This window comes from Perca fluviatilis, chromosome 18 (assembly GCF_010015445.1).
Source record: "Perca fluviatilis chromosome 18, GENO_Pfluv_1.0, whole genome shotgun sequence".
In the NCBI taxonomy this organism is placed as follows: domain Eukaryota; kingdom Metazoa; phylum Chordata; class Actinopteri; order Perciformes; family Percidae; genus Perca; species Perca fluviatilis.
In genome coordinates, this window is record NC_053129.1 from 36,158,100 (window position 1) to 36,176,217 (window position 18,118).

Here is an 18,118-nt window from a genome sequence, read left to right on the forward strand (position 1 = left end):
TTTAAAATAGATATTTAGAATCAGCCAATCAGCATAAAGAAACCTTTCTACTGTCCTGTTAAACAGAGACACAGCACAATGTGATCAAAGCTGATTATCAGACATTAACAGATTCCTCTGCTAGGATCCTCACCTGCTGAACTCACTTCATGTTGATTTAGAGACTTTCCAACTTCATTTGTCGAGGAAACACTGGCAGAGATAAAGCTGCTCTTTTCTTCCTCGTCCGTCCATTGGTCTCTGTGTGCGTCTGATCCGAGGACACGGCACACCCTCAAGACTTCAGTCAAAGTCTAAAAACGTCACATCAAAACCTGTCCAACAGGAGGTAGACATCAGCCTCTTAGAAGTGTTTGTGTTATAATTTCCTTGTTCCTCCCCCTTACCTGTCTCAAGTTATTGGCTTGTTAGGCTTGGGTACTCTTAGTGCCGGTGCCAATCTGCCTGTAAGCTACGCCCGCCCCCACCGTTACCATGAAAAACTCAGACAAACAAAACAGACTTGATTAGAAAAACATATGGAAATGACAGCTGACAGAATATCAAAGCAGGCTTTGGAGACATTTTGGGCAAAAAGGATTTAATTTCATCCAGAAGCAATCAAAAGGGACTAAATTATACTATAGAGGGGTATATTCAAAACTTTACAATACATTCAGAAGGTGACAGGCTTAAACTGGAGGCAAGAATATACAGATCACAGTGCAAGCAATCAATCAATCAATAAGTCAACCAATCAATCAAACATGTACTGTTGTTGTTTCCCATCAGTTTAGGGGACTTCTTTAAGTATGTGGGGCTGGAAAATGGAAAAGGCATGCTCACAATAAACCAAATTTGGTTTATATTGCCTAGTCTGATGTTGGGTACTCTCCCTGATACAATTTTAAATTTCTTTATTTTGGCTATTGCCCTTTCCACATGTACTCTGTGAGCTGCTATCTTTTTCGTTTGCAAGACATCAATGGCTGATAGTTGTTTGTTGGACTGTGCAACAGGGGGTATGTTTACTTGAAGGCCAATATTTTGTAACTCACTCTCACAACTAACAGAAGAACAAACTAAAGCTAAATCACACTCACAGCATTATTTAAAGCAATATTTAAATTTTCTGTCAATATTTTTGTCACTAAAGACGCTTCCATACTTCAGAAATAACCACAGGAACACACACACACACACACACACACACACACACACACACACACACACACACACACACACACGCACACACACTCAGACTCAGCAGCAGCGTGTCAGCAGCTGTCTGCTGGTCTCTCAGGTGAGTTGCTGTTGTTTCTTTCTCTGTTTTTCTGCCACAATCTGAGATTATTAAACACTTCTCAATGTGTCTGCAGCTGCACAGATGCATCATGGGAAACTTTCAGGCTGCTGATTTTAATCATTAACATGTTAAAGAGCAAACTGCGTCTCTGTCATGTTTCCTCCATAGAAACTTTATTTAAACATCATGTAGAGACGAGTGCTGACATGCAGCATTAACACAAGAAAAACTTATTTACAGGGATTTAAATCACTTCACATGTCAACAGGCTTTCTTCCCTGTCTCAACTGTGGAACAATGCTTTATCACCTTGTTTTATAATATATACATAGACTATATAATATCATTATATCAATGTCATTGTTGCAGGTTTCTGAAGCATTTCTGGTGTAGTTTGGGTTCCTGACTGCTTCTTACTTTATTTAATGACAGAGGTATGGTCTGACTGACTGGTTGGGAGCTACATATACAGTCACATGGTACATCTGCAGAGAGCTGCCATTGTTTATATGAATGCCTGTGCTAGTTCTCTGGGGTTAGTGGATGCACTAACATTCATAACTGGTTGTAAACCATCAGTGCACTCTGAACTCTCTGCTCAATTGGTAATCATTAATAGATTTTTCATTCAATAGATTTTTCTCTATCTGTTCTCTCTCTCTCTTTTTCTCTTTATCTCTCTCTGTCTCTCTCTCTCTCAGTCATGTTATCCTTGGCTGCCCTGGTGCTCCCTCTCCGTTGTCTCTGGTTGCGGGAAGAAGACGATCCATCACAACTGTGGTCTGCAGGACACGTCCGTGAGTCCACCTCCCTGTTGGTCCGGACTGATCCTGGCTCCGTGAGCCCAATATTCTCAGAAAATAGTCACAGTATTTTGGAAGCAAAGAAATCAGACTATTATTTAACTATTTTGAAAAAGTAATACAATACTTATACTGTTGTGTGTGTGTTTGTTTGTGGTTTTTGTTGTGTTTGTGTTTGTGTGTGTGTGTGTGTGTGTGTGTGTCTGTTTTGTGTGTGTGTGTGTGGGGGGGGGGGGGGGGGGGGGGGGGGGGGGGGGGGGGTCTGTCTGTGTGTGTGTGTGTGTTGTGTGTGTGTGTGTGTGTGCAGGTTGGTGAGGAGGCGGCTGCAGGGAGGTGGAGAAGATGAGGAGTCAGTTCTCAGGGTTCAGACCTGGTCTGCTGGTTCTGCAGGTCAGACTATTTTGAACACCGTTAAATCTCTAAACAGGTTAATTAAGGATGCATAAAAGATGATCTAAATTATAAAAGTTGAGTCGTCTCAACTTTTTGCTGCAGGCCGCTGTGTGTTTTTGTCCCCCGGCAGCAACCTGCAGTTTCAACACACTACCACCGTTCAACATGAATGAAAAAACTCAGACGCAGTTTTTGGTGGGTATTTGACACTGTAAGACACTGATGAGTTGGAGTGAGATGGGGTTGTCCTGGTTCCGGACAGAGGGGCAGCTCAGGACTCTGTGTGAAGTGTCTGTGTTTACTGCAGCTGCTTATCCTCCTCACAAACACTCTGATATCAAAACCTGAAACTGAAGTGAACCTGCAGAGTTGAGACATCAGCAGTCCTGCAGGGTCTCAGTGTCTAACGAGAGGAAAACCACTGGGACTCTCTAGAGCTGCACATATATGAAAAACTTGTAGAAAACTAAATTCTGATTATTAGAAACAAAATCTCTTCAGAATGAAACAAAAGAGGCTTTCACACTGGAGCTGTCAATCTTCCTCTAAAATACCATTCAAATTTCATTTATTATTTTTAAAAATATTCTAATAAACGATTTGAATGTATGTAAGCGTCATGCGGGTTTGCCACGGAGCCCGGCCGGGCACAGCCCAAACAAGCTACGCGGCTCGCTCCATCTCTCCAGCCCATGGGCCCACCACCTGTGGGAGGAACCGCTGGGGTCGGGTGCGCTGCCACATGGGTGGCAGTGAAGGTCAGGGGCCCCGACGGACCAGACCGGGGAGCAACAGACGCTGGCTCTGGGGACGTGGAACGTCACCTCTCTGTGGGGAAGGAGCCGGAACTGGTGCGGGAGGTGGAGCGCTACCGGTTGGATCTGTGTGGGGCTTACCTCTACGCACAGTCTCGGTTCTGGAACTGTACTCCCTGGATAGGGGTTGGACTCTTTTCTTCTCGAGTTGCTCAGGGTGCGCGCCGGGCGGTGTGGAGGACTAAAAAGGCCCCGGCTGAGCGCCGCTCAGTTGGAGTTTACCCGGTGGACGAGAGGGTTTGCCCCTACGCTGTGCGGGTTGTGGGAAAAAAGGGCAACTTTCTGACTGTTGTTTGTGCATTCACCAAGAGGAGTCCTGCATGGGGCACCAGTGGGGACTCCATTGTTCTGCTGGGGACTTCAACACATCGGGCAATGATGGAAGACACTTGAGAGGCGTGATTGGGAGGAACGGCCTCCCTGATCTAAACCAGAGTGGTTGTTTGTTGTTGGACTTCTGTGCTAGTCATGGATTGTCTATAACGAACACCAGTTGTTCTGATAGGGATGCTCATAAGTGTACCTGGTACCAGAGCACCCGTAGGCGAAGGTCAATGATCGATTTTATAATCGTTTCATCTGATCTGAGGCCGTATGTTTTGACACTTCGGGGTGAAGAGGGGGCAGAGCTGTCAACCGATCACCATCTGGTGGTGAGTTGGGTCAGGGGTGGGGAAGACTCTGGACAGACCTGGTAAGCCCAAACGTGTGTGTGCGGGTAAATTGGGAACGTCTGGAGGAGGCCCTTGTCCAACGGACTTTCAACTCGCACCGCGCCGGAGCTTTTCGTGCATCCCTGTGGAGGCTGGGGGCATTGAACCAGAGTGGACAATGTTCCAAAGTTTCCATTGCTGAAGCTGCGGCGAGGAGCTGTGGTCTTAGGGTCTTAGGTGCCTCAAGGGGCGGTAACCTACGACACCGTTGGACGACCGGTGGTCAGGGAAGCCGTCCGACTGAAGAAGGAGTCTTTCCGGGATATGTTATCCCAGAAGACTCGGAGTGCGAGGCGGTGGGTACCGGGGGCCCGAAGGGGCTGCAGCCTCTGCCGTGAAAGAGGCAAAGCAGCGGGTGTGGGAGAAGTTTGGAGAAGACATGGAGAAGGGATTTCGGTCGGCACCAAAGTGCTTCTGGAAAACTGTTCGCCACCTCAGGAGGGGGAAGCGGGGAATCATCCAAGCTGTGTACAGTAAGGATGGGACACTGTTGACCTCAACTGAGGAGGTAATAGGGCGGTGGAAGGAGCATTTTGAGGAACTCCTGAACCGACTAATACGCCCTCTATGTTAGAGGCAGAGCTGGAGGATGACGGGGATTATCGATTTCCGGGCGGAAGTCACTGATGTAGTCAAACAACTCCACAGTGGCAAAGCCCCGGGGATTGATGAGATCCGGTCCAGAAATGCTCAAGGCTCTGGGTGTGGAGGGGCTGTCCTGGTTGACACGTCTCTTCAACATTGCGTGGAAGTCTGGAACAGTGCCAAAGGAGTGGCAGACTGGGGTGGTGGTTCCCCCCTTTTTTAAAAAGGGGGACCAGAGGGTGTGTGCCAATTACAGGGGTATCACACTTCTCAGCCTCCCCTGGTAAAGTCTACTCCAAGGTGCTGGAAAGGAGGGTTCGGCCGATAGTCGAACCTCAGGTTGAGGAGGAACAATGCGGATTCCGTCCTGGTGCGTGGAACAACGGACCAGCTCTTCACTCGCAAGGATCCTGGAGGGGCCTGGGAGTGCGCCCAACCGGTCTACATGTGTTTTGTGGATTTGGAGAAGGCGTATGACCGGGTCCCCCGGGAGATACTGTGGGAGGTGCTCGGGGAGTATGGGGTGAGGGGTTCTCTCACCAGGGCCATCCAATCTCTGTGCGACCAAAGTGAGAGCTGTGTCCGGGTTCTCGGCAGTAAGTCGGACTTCGTTTCAGGTGAGGGTTGGCCTCTGCCAGGGGCTGCGCTTTGTCACCAATCCTGTTTGTAATATTTATGGACAGGATACGGTAGGCGAATCGGGTGGGGAGGGGTTGCAGTTCGGTGGGCTGGGGATCTCATCGCTGCTTTTTGCAGATGATGTGGTCCTGATAGCATCATCGGCCTGCGACCTTCAGCACTCACTGGATCGGGTTCGCAGCCAAGTGTGAAGCGGTTGGGATGAGGATCAGCACCTCTAAATCGGAGGCCATGGTTCTCAGCAGGAAACCGATGGAATGCCTTCTCCAGGTAGGGAATGAGTCCTTACCCCAAGTGAAGGAGTTCAAGTACCTTGGGGGTTTGTTTGCGAGTGAGGGGACAATGGGCGGGGAGATTGGTCGGAGAATCGGCGAGCCGGGTGCGGTATTACATTCCATCTATCGCAACCGTTTGCTGACCGAAAAGAGAGCTGAGCCAGAAGGCAAAGCTCTCGATCTACCGGTCAGTTTTCTCCTAACCTCACCTATGGTCATGAAGGCTGGGTCATGACCGAAAGAACGAGATCCAGGGTGCAAGCGGCGAAATGGGTTTCCTCAGGAGGGTGGCTGGCGTTTCCCCTTAGAGATAGGGTGAGAAGCTCAGTCATCCGTGAGGAGCTCGAAGAGGCCGCTGCCTTTTGGTGTCGAAAGGAGCCAGTTGAGGTGGTTCGGGCATCTGGGCGCCTCCCCTAGGGAGGTGTTCCAGGCACGTCCAGCTGGGAGGAGGCCTCGGGGAAGACCCAGGACTAGGTGGAGGGATTATATCTCCAACCTGCCCTGGGAACGCCCGGGATCCCCCAGTCGGAGCTGGTTAATGTTGCTCGGGAAAGGGAAGTTTGGGGTCCCCGCTGGAGCTGCTCCCCCGCCACCCGACACCGGATAAGCGGACCGAAGATGGATGGATGGATGGATGCTCAAATGCAGCCTGTTATAAATATGTACTACACTACTCAGGATTCTGCATCGTCAATGCCACTATAAGCATGTTGTTGTTGTTACACGTTCTGTCCACCAGACGAACTTCTAGCCAGCCAGACCGTCCTCCGTAGCTCTGTGGAGGAAGGTCTGGCTATAAGAGACTAAGTACGCGGGTGATCTAAAGGTGTGAGTGTGTGTTTCAGGTGGGCGACAGAGACGACTCTAATCTGTACATCAGCTCCAAACTGAAGGCTGCAGCCGAGGTCAGAAACTAACCTTAATATTCCTCAATGTATCTTCATGTTTACACTCTAACCAGCTGTGTAACCCTTCCTTTACAGTCAGTATTTACAGTTAATAGATAGTAAAGTATATGATATTGTTAGGTAATATCCAGGCCAACATCTAAATCTGTGGCCGCAGAATTCTACAGAATTTTAAATTTTAAACACATTTCAATTAACAGCACGTAATACCTTACTTAGTCCAGCAGAGGTCTCTCTAACATCTCTCTCTAAAACCAGACAGGAAATAGAGCTCTTAGAGAGAGAGAGAGACACAGAGAGACAGACAGACAGACAGACAGACAGACAGAAAGACAGACAGACAGAGATAGAGAGAGACAGAGGGAGATAGATAGATAGATAGATAGATAGATAGATAGATAGATAGATAGATAGATAGATAGATAGATAGATAGATAGATAGATAGATAGATAGATAGATAGATAGATAGATAGATAGATAGATAGATAGATAGATAGATAGGTGATTGGGTGTATACTTGTTGACCGGTGCAGCTTTAATAACACGTTCAGTTTCTCGTGTGCAGATCGGAATCGATGCGAGACACGTGCGGCTGCCGAACACGGCGACACAAGACGTGAGAGAAACTGACCGGTCAGCCTGTTCTCACCAAGCATTCATACGTAAAGCTATGAAAAGTTAAGATTTGTAATCTGTATGTATTCCAAGTATTTCTCCTGTATGCACCATATGGACTGCTGCTGTATAAGAGCACTGGGGGCCATGTAGGGAGGAGGCCGTGGGGGGGGATGTTTGGTTCATAAAACACAGAGTTCATGTCCAGGGAAAAACAAAAGACTTTCACCCTAGGGGCCCTATCCTGCACCCGGCGCAGCGCAAAGCCCGACCCAAGTCTCTTTGCTAGTTTAAGACTGTCCAGCTCCCACATTGTTTAAATAACAAATGCAACTGCACCAATCTGTGGCCCATGGGCGTGCTGGTCTTACAGGGAGGTGTGTTCAGGTGCATTCTGGGAGTGCTGGTCTTACAGGGAGGTGTGTTCAAGTGCATTCTGGGCGTGCTGGTCTTACAGCGAGCTGTGTTCAAGTGCATTCTGGGCGTGCTGGTCTTACAGGGCAACACAGTCTCACTCCCTACTGCGTCAAATGTATGACGCATGGTCAAGGACCCTGGCGTCAAGTTTCAACGAAATAGGGGTACCCCTTAAAGTCATTTTTTCCGGGATATCGACCGAAAGAAAAAACATGCCCCCGCCCTTAACTTCGAAATCTGGGACAGTTATTGGTATTTTTAGCCCAATAACCGCTGTTTTAATCAACATTATTCACGAGATATTATCATGGTTTATATGTATTTTTCTTTTAATGTTATTATTTCGGTCTATTTCGGCCAGGGAAGCTGGGTTGCTTTTTGTTGATTTATATTTTTCAAACTATAACGCCAAATCTATCAACATTTATTTAGATGTTATCATGGTATTCATTTCTTTACTTTTATAATATTATTTCGGTCTTATTACCGGTGAAATATTACAGTAGGCCTATATGCTGTAATACAGAACATAACGCTATGATCCGAGCTGGACGCATTCAAAGCCGATAGGCCTATCCCCCAATGCAATCGCGGCCATTCATTTCACAAAGAATCGGGCAGCGATCAGCTGGTCTTTAACGCCAGGATCGCCTCGATATACATATATACAGTCTGTGGTCAGTATCACTTCAATATACATATATACAGTCAGTGATTGTGTCACCAGCAACAACACGTTGCTCAGTTTTGTTCCAGTAAGTTATGAACCATAATAACGTTTAAACGAATCCGCGGAAAACTCGAAGTGACGTAGCGAATGCGTCCGCTCAGCGGATACGAAGATACAAATATATAATATTCGTAATATTGATGTTTTTTCTAACGTTGTATTTGAGGAGTTAAACAATAAAGATAGTTATAATAATAAAATACAGTTTCATGTATTTGTCTCATGTATTGTGTGTTCGGCCGCGCGGACGGCCTCAATCTGAAATGGAATCAAGCCATCTTACGGCAGACAGCAGAAACAGGAGCCAAGAGTCCCCCCCACCCACCGGAAGAACTACAAGTGCTCAAGCTTTGTAACCGCTTCTGTGGCGTTTCTTATGGGAGTTGTAGTTTTAAAAGTATATTGGTATATTTCTCATAAGTAGAAGTTGGCAGTGTATAATTTTGGATACTCCCTGGGGGTATTTTGGTATGGAGAACACACTGGTGTCATCAGATTTTTAAAATAAAATCGTTAAATAGGTGAAAATAGCTTATTACCATATTTGACAGTGCTTACAGTAGGTAAACTTTGGTGACCATATCTACATGATAGCTGAGGTTTTATGTGTGTAGCACCTTCTGTTGCTAAATGACAAGCCTTCCTACATGGACTGGGTTCAAGGTTCAGAGGTCAATATTTCAAAGCAGGAGTAATGTATCCTCTTCAGACTGACATATGTTCCTCTCCAGGTTGAGACCTTTCCAACGATGTGTTTGCTATAGTCCTACGACAACGTTTTAATTTTTACACATCATGGAGACCACTTAGCAGGAGATACTTTATTGTCCCGAGAGGGATATTTGCCTTGAGTTCAAATGCTTCACAAATAACACTTGACATATTGTTTTATCATACAGCTGACATACTTACAATAAAAAACAACATGAACAAAGTGATATAGGCTAGACTGAAGCACATCACACAGCAACAATCTATTGCTCATCTTTCACAAACAGTGACAAGAGCAACACAACCATGCTTCATATCATGAAGCTATTGCACCACCCTCAATCTCAAGCAACATTATTTAAAGTTTTAATTGAGGTAGGTCCAAATTAGGCCTATAGTTTAGAAAAGTTAAGTTTACCCATATCTTCTGCCAGAGGATAAGAGCTCATACTTGGCATGGAGAATAAAGATTCAATTCAATTCAATTCAATTCAATTTTATTTATAGTATCAAATCATAACATAAGTTATCTCGAGACACTTTACAGATAGAGTAGGTCTAGACCACACTCTATATTTTACAAAGCCCCAACAATTCCAACAATTCCAGTAATTCCCTCAAGAGCAAGCAGTGCGACAGTGGCGAGGGAAAAACTCCCTCTTGGGAAGAAAACCTCGGACAGACCCAGGCTCTTGGTAGGCGGTGTCTGACGAGCGGTTGGGGGTGTGATGAACAGTGGCGATAGTAGTCACATTAATAATGGAACAGTGACTGGATGTAGCGGGAAGCTGCAGGGTTCAGCAGGACGCAGCATGACATTGCAGGGCATCGCTGAGCTCAGCAGGGAGTGCAGCAGGACCACGGCGACGCTGCAACCAGGGTCTTGGTGCAAACGTTTCTGAGAGAAATGTACGCTTGGGGAAAAAAAAAGCGACTCGGGGAGTAAACTCCCCAGAAGCTAGGATTAGTAACAAGCATTTCTGGGACGGGCTGCACACAAATAGTAATAGTAATAGTAACAGTAATTAGAAACAGTAATAGAAAGGGAGAAGAGAGAGCAGCTCAGTGTGTCAAAGGAAGGAAGTCCCCCGGCAGTCTAGGACTATAACAGCGTAACTATAACAGGTAACTAAGAGAGACAGGTCATAAGGAGAGGTAGCTTTTTCGGGCTTAGAACTCTCCCCTGCCGGATCTGGCTTGGCTGGAAGATAGAGCAGACCATATTCTGTGTGCTTGCCTGGAGAGACTGGTTTCTATTGCTCTACACAACCTTCATGACAGTCATAATAAAATGCTCTGTAATGCAGCCTTGTATAACATAAACCATCTGATTCACCGTGGGTGTCTCCTCTAAATGATAAGACACACTTTCAACACGGGCCTTCCAGCCAAAGGTGCATGTTGTCCATATGAACACCATTGGGCCTATAGGAGCAGAGCCGATGGATTGGTTCATCATTTACGACCTCTGATATCCTCTGACCCAGCTCTATCTCGAGAGTTACCTCAACTTCAGTTTCAAGGGGGTCAGCTTTTCTTAGACATGAGTAAGGGGGGCACCAAGGAAAAAAGGTTGGGAACCACTGCTCTGACCCATGTCATGACCCTTTTCTCAGCTTGTGAAATGGTTGAATGAGATGTGAGTTTTGTCTTTGTGCAGTAGGGCTGAGGTATAAGGTGTGCCAAAATGCCAAAACACATGTTGTATATGTACACATACCCAAACAAAGCTATATACATCTTAATCTGTGAAAAAAACCTCGGCAACAATCTGCTTATCCTTTTAATTTCCTGAAAATGCTTCCTAAAACTAGTCCCTTCTTAATTTTGAAAAGGTAGTCTCAGTAAAGGCTACAAAGGTTAGGATGGCTACAAGCTGTAACCACGGTGATTGATTTGAGGATCATCTTCTGAATATAATAATTAATATGTTAGGCCTAAAATAAATTGATATTTCAAAAAAGTAATTTATTTAAAACAACTAATAATGCAGTGTGATTTTAAATCAAACTAAGTCCCACACATAAATATACTCATTTTTTTACCCTTTAGTCTTTGCTATTAATATTAATCAACTGCAAAATTAGAAAATTGCGTTTTTAAATAACTATGCATGGAAAATAAAATAAAAAATGCTTCTCTTTGTATATAGTTTATTGTTTTTCACAACAGTACAATTCAAAACAAATGCAAATTAGTCAAACAAGCCATTAGGCTGTAGTTCTAAACACTCAACTGTAGGTTGAGGCAAATCAAAGTGCTAAATATAAAACACAATGTTTTCATTATTAGTATTTTATTGTGTAATTCTTACGCATATAACGTGGAACATTCTTTCACAGACGAGATGTGGAATTTCCACGTCACTTCTCGCGGATTCGTTTAAACGTTGACAAATACATGAAACTGTATTTTAATATTATAACTATCTTTATTGTTTAACTCCTCAAATACAACGTTAGAAAAAACATCAATATTACGGAATATTATATATTTGTATCTTCGTATCCGCTGAGCTGGACGTACTTCACGTCACTTCGGAGTTTTCCGCGGATTCGTTTTAAACGTTATTATGGTTCATAACTTACTGGAACAAAACTGAGCAATGTGTTGTTGCTGGTGACACAATCACAGGACTGTATATATGTATATTGAAGTGATACTGACCACTGACTGTATATATGTATATTGAAGTGATACTGACCACTGACTGTATATATGTATATTGAAGCGATCCTGGCGTTAAAGACCAGCTGATCGCTGCCCGATTCTTTGAAATGAATGGCCGTTGCATTAGGGGATAGGCCTATCGGCTTTGAATGCGTTCCAGCTCGGATCATAGCGTTATGTTCTGTATTACAGCATATACTGTAATATTTCACGGTAATAAGACCGAAATAATATTATTAAAGTAAAGAAATGAATACCATGATAACATCTAAATAAATATAGATGATATGATATGATAGATTTGACGTTATAGTTTAAAAATATAAATCAACAAAAAAGCAACCCAGCTTCCTGGCCGAAATAGACCGAAATAATAACATTAAAAGAAATACATACAAACCATGATAATATCTCGGAATAATGTTGATTAAAACAGCGGTTATTGGGCTAAAAATACCAATAACTGTCCCAGATTTCCGGAGTTAAGGGGCGTGGGGGTGTGTTTTTCTTTCGTCGATATCCGACGGTGAGGGAATAACATGCAATGTTTATCTGGCGGACGGCCGGACCCCCTCCGAAAAATGACTTTAAGGGTACCCCTATTTCGTTGAAACTTGACCGCAGGGTCCTTGACCAGCGTCATACATTTGACAAGTAGGGAGTGAGACTGTTTTGTACAGGGAGGTGTGTTCAGTTGCGATCTGGGTGTGCTGGTCTTACAGGGAGGTGTGTTCAGGCGCATTCTGGGCGCGGGGTCTTACAGGGAGGTGTGTTCAGGCGCATTCTGGGCGCTGTCGGTGTTACAGGGAGGTGTGTTCAGGTGCATTCTGGGTGTGCTGGTCTTACAGGGAGGTGTGTTCAGGCGCATTCTGGGCATTCTGGTCTTACAGGGAGGTGTGTTCAGGTGCATTCTCGGTGTGCTAGTCTTACAGGGAGGTGTGTTCAGGTGCATTCATATCATACAGACCCGTTGATGTTAATGGACAGGAGCAGCTGTGACAGCTTCCTGTCTCCTGCAGATTCTGCAGAACATCCGGTCTGCCAACGCCAACGTGTCCGTCCATGGTCTGATCGTCCAGCTCCCTCTGGACTCGGTGAACCGCATCGACACGCAACTCATCACCAACGCCGTCACTCCAGAGAAAGACGTGGGCCGGGTGAGTTCCCAATCAGTCCTCCAAACCCTCCGAGGATATGGGGGGTTCCCACAGTTTTAACCCCATGGTTAACGTTGTGAAACGGTCCCAGTTTGGTTAGGTTTGGTCACCAAAACTACTGAGTTAAGTTGATAAAAAGATGGAGGTTTGGGTTCTTCCCTATGGAGGAAATATTTATTCATAATTCAAATTGAAAGTCCAAAAGAAATTGAAAGTCCAAAGAGAAAAGGAGCGAGATCAAATTAAAAATATTATTACTTTTTTAAATTCCATTTGGGTTTAATATTTGGCTTTTCAATTTCAATTTAACATGGATTTTCATTTGGACTTGACACATGTCAATGTAAATGAGGGGCGTTGCCTAACGGCTGGTGGGAGGGTCTGAAGCGAAAGGGGTGCAGGGGAAGCTGACTGCTGGGGAGCACACTGTTGAGCATCTGTCTGCAGCTTCGCCACCAGGCTACATGATAGAAATTGACGATGTAGGCTAAACACAAACGGCATTTGATCTCGCTTCATTTTCTCTTTAGACTTTCAATTTCTCTTTGGACTTTCAATTTGAATTATGAATAAATATTTCCTCCATACTTCCCTTCACGTCACTTCCTGAAGGTTACCACCTGGCGCGCAAAACTTGAATGAACTGAAATGCACTCCTGCACCTTTTTTATGCTGCTAAATTCTATATATTCTACAAACCCGATTCCAAAAGTTTGGGACACTGTACAAATTGTGAGTAAAAAGGAATGGAATAATTTACAAATCTCATAAACTTATATTTAATTCACAATAGAATATAGATAAACACATTGAATGTTGAAAGTGAGACATTTTGTAATGTCATGCCAAATATTGGCTCATTTTGGATGTCATGAGAGCTACACATTCCAAAAACGTTGGGATAGGTAGCAATAAGAGGCTGGAAAAGTTAAATGTACAGATAAGGAACAGCTGAAGGACCAATTTGCAACTCATTATGTCAATTGGATATATGATTGGGTTTATAAAAGAGCCTCTCAGAGTGGCAGTGTCTAGATGGGCAGAGATGGGCAGAGGATCACCAATTCCCCAATGCTGCGCGAAAAATAGTGGAGCAATATAAGAAAGGGAGTTTCTCAGAGAAAAATTGCAAAGAGTTTGAAGTTATTATCATCTACAGTGCATAATATCATCCAAAGATTCAGAGAATCTGGAACAATCTCTGTGCGGTAAGGGTCAAGGCCGGAAAACCATACTGGATGCCCGTGATCTTCGGGCCCTCAGGCCGGCACTGCATCACATACATAGGGGGCCCCGGGGCACAAAGTAACACTTTTGGTTTTGGCTAAATATTTCTCAAACCATTTGAGTTTTACTGCTCATATTTTTATACAAGCAACATACATATCTCTGCTACAAAGGTGCACTGAAAGTTTGTTTGTAGGACCTACCGTTCTTGAACAATTTCCCCGAGTGGCAATAGGTGAAATGTTACAACCTGCCCCATATGCGGGGTTAGTTGTAACAGATAGAGGGTTAGTTGTAACACTTTCGTTAAAAAGTTGGATTTAACACAAATAATTCAATAGCATTGTGCTATACACGTAATAAAACTGTATAAAACACGTTTTTACTAAACTCTGCATAATATAATAGTTTAATTTATGGATCTATTAAAAAATAATAAAAAAAAAAAAAGTAATGTAAAAAATAATAATAAAAAAATTCTCATTCTGTGGACAAAAGAAATGCAATACATAGTTGTTCACGCGGTACTAAAATACTTTCAAAATATTGGTTTTGAAACATTAATCGCAAATTAAAGACTGTGAATTAGAAATGGCATATAATTATAGGTGCGGCTTAGTTGTAACAGCACGTTACAACTAGCCCCGCTGGTGACGCTTTTACTTCAGGACCGGCTAGCGCTTCGCTAAGAGATGGTCACATCTTTTATAATGGTACGATGTTTTAGCCAAGAGGGCCGGTGATCAAGGCAATATAACATTAGATACACTGACTTTCACACACTCTTTAGAAATCGAAAAATACTTCTGACCAAAAAAAACTTTTATGACGCCAAAACACAATTTCTTCTCTCTCGGAGACAGCAGAAGTAAACAGAATTCCAAATTGGCTGGAATACGTCTAATGGCGATGTGATTACAGGCCCTGAAGCACATCCAGTTCTACCCTGTGGAACCACCTAAAAAACCGTGTTACATTTAACCCTGCGTTACTTTGTGCCCGCGCTCCCCTACATCAGGAATTCTTCCAGAAAACATTGTCGGTGAATACAATCCACGTGCCATTCGCCGTTGCGGCTAAAACTCTATAGGTCAAAAAGAAGCCCGTATCTAAACAGGATCCAGAAGCGCAGGCGTTTTCTCTGGGCCAAGGATCATTTAAAATGGACTGTGGCAAAGTGGAAAAGTGTTCTGTGGTCAGACAAATCAAAATGTGAAGTTCATTTTGGAAAACTGGGAACGCCATGTCATCCGGACTAAAGAGGACAAGGACAACCGAAGTTGTTATCAGCGCTCAAATCAGAAGCCTGCATCTCTGATGGTATGGGGTTGCATGAGTGCGTGTGGCATGGGCAGCCTACACATCTGGAAAGGCACCATCAATGCTGACAGTTATATCCAAGTTCTAGAACAACATATGCTCCCATCCAGACGTCATCTCTTTCAGGGAAGACCTTGCATTTTCCAACATGACAATGCCAGACCACATACTGCGTCAATCACAATAACATGGCTGCATAGGAGAAGGATCCGGGTACTGAAATGGCCAGCCTGCAGTCCAGATCTTTCACCTATAGAAAACATTTGGCGCATCATAAAGAGGAAGGTGCGCCAAAGAAGACCTAAGACAGTTGAGCAACTAGAAGCCTGTATTAGACAAGAATGGGACAACATTCCTATTCATAAACTTGAGCAAGGAAGAAGGCCCAGTCAGTCCTGGCTGATATAAGCCACCCCTTGATCAGCTACTTCATGTTGTTGCCATCTGGCCGCAGATTCTGACACAAAACAGACACAAAAACTCTTTTGTTCCTGCTGCTATAGGTTTTGTTAATAATTCAATGTGAGATGTAGACTTCTGTGTATTTACTTTTTTGTTTTTTGCTGCAAAACGCGAATTGCCCCTCTGGGATAATAAAGACTCCTTGACTTGACTATGTCTCCTCAGTCCCCAGACGTTTGCAGTCTGTTATAAAAAGAAGAGGGATGCCACACAGTGGTAAACATGGCCTTGTCCCAACTTTTTTGAGATGTGTTGATACCATGAAATTTAAAATCAACTTATTTTCCCCTTAAAGTGATACATTTTCTCAGTTTAAACATTTGATATGTCATCTATGGTGTATTCTGAATAAAATATTGAAGTTTAACACTTCCACATCATTGCATTCTGTTTTTATTCACAATTGTACAGTGTCCCAACTTTTTTGGAATCGAGTTTGTACATCCAAGTCTACTTCTGCCCTGTCTTCTGTTGTCTGTCCTGTCCCTCATCTGTCTAAAATGGTCTATTTTAAGTAGTAATTGCACTTTATGTAAAGTCTATAATGTTTGTGCACTAAATGTCTCAAATGTCGTTTTTATAAAATGTTGTTTTTATATATTTTAAATGTGTAACACCACTATATACAGTGTATATGGTTGAAATGATAATAAAACCCACTTGACTTGAACTACTATGACCACTAGAGGGCTACACCACTACAGACCTAAATATAGGTCAGAACTACTACGCCACTAGAGGGCTCCACCACTACAGACCTAAATATAGGTCAGAACTACTACGCCACTAGAGGGCTCCACCACTACAGACCTAAATATAGGTCAGAACTCTCACGACCACTAGAGGGCTCCATCACTACTAACCTAAATATAGGTCAAAACTACTACGGCCACTAGAGGGCTCCACCACTACAGACCTAAATATGAGGCCAGAACTACCTCGACCAATAGAGGGGCTCCACCTACAGACCTAAATATAGGTCAGAACTACCTACCGCCACTAGAGGGCTCCACCACTACAGACCTAAATATAGGTCAGAACTACTACGGCCACTAGAGGGGGCTCCACCACTACTGACCTAAATATAGGTCAGAACTACTCTACGACCAATAGAGGGCTCCAACACTACAGACCTAAATATAGGTCAGAACTACTCACCGCACTAGAGGGCGCCACCACTACGAACCTAAATATAGGTCAGAACTACTACGGCCACTAGAGGGGCTACCAGTACAGACCTAAATATAGGTCAGAACTACTAACAGCCACTAGAGGGCTCCACCACTACAGACCTAAATATAGGTCAGAACTACTGCCACGACCACTAAAGGGCACCACTACTAACCTAAATATAGGTCACAACTACTACGACCACTAGAGGGGCTCCACCACTACAGACCTAAATATAGGTCAGAACTACTACGACCACAAGGGGCGCCACCACTACTAACCTAAATATAGGTCAGAACTACTTACGACCACTAGAGGGCTCCACCACTACAGACCTAAATATATGTGTCAGAACTACTACGGCCACTAGAGGGCTCCACCACTACAGACCTAAATATAGGTCAGAACTACTTCGGCCATTAGAGGGGCTCCACCACTATAGACCTAAATATAGGTCAGAATACTAACTACAACCACTAGAGGGCTCCACCACCACAGACCTAAATATAGGTCAGAACTACTCTACTGACCACTAGAGGGCGCCACCACCACAGACCTAAATAATAGGTCAGAACTACTACGACCACTAGAGGGCGCCACCACTACAGACCTAAATATAGGTCCGAACTACTACAATTACAGGAGGGTCCACCACTACAGACCTAAATATAGGTCAGAACTACTACTACCACTAGAGGGCTCCACCACTACAGACCTAAATATAGGTCAGAACTACTACGACCACTAGAGGGCTCCACCACTACTGACCTAAATATAGGTCAGAACTACTACGGCCACTAGAGGGCTCCACCACTACTGACCTAAATATAGGTCAGAACTACTACGACCACTAGAGGGCTCCACCACTACTGACCTAAATATAGGTCAGAACTACTACGACCACTAGAGGGCTCCACCACTACAGACCTAAATATAGGTCAGAACTACTACGACCACTAGAGGGCTCCACCACTACAGACCTAAATATAGGTCAGAACTACTACGGCCACTAGAGGGCTCCACCACTACAGACCTAAATATAGGTCAGAACTACTACGGCCACTAGAGGGCTCCACCACTACAGACCTAAATATAGGTCAGAACCACTACGACCACTAGAGGGCTCCACCACTACAGACCTAAATATAGGTCAGAACTACTACGGCCACTAGAGGGCTCCACCACTACAGACCTAAATATAGGTCAGAACTACTACGACCAC

At 44.2% G+C, this 18,118-nt stretch overlaps 1 long non-coding RNA gene across 1 annotated transcript; it reads left to right on the forward strand.

The window, feature by feature from the left end:
* The first annotated feature begins 2,418 nt into the window (after window positions 1–2,418).
* LOC120546691 lies at window positions 2,419–7,037 on the forward strand. The gene is made up of 3 exons (XR_005636918.1): window positions 2,419–2,478; window positions 6,354–6,413; window positions 6,983–7,037. It is a non-coding gene; the product is annotated as an uncharacterized LOC120546691 (long non-coding RNA).
* Window positions 7,038–18,118: the final 11,081 nt, after the last annotated feature.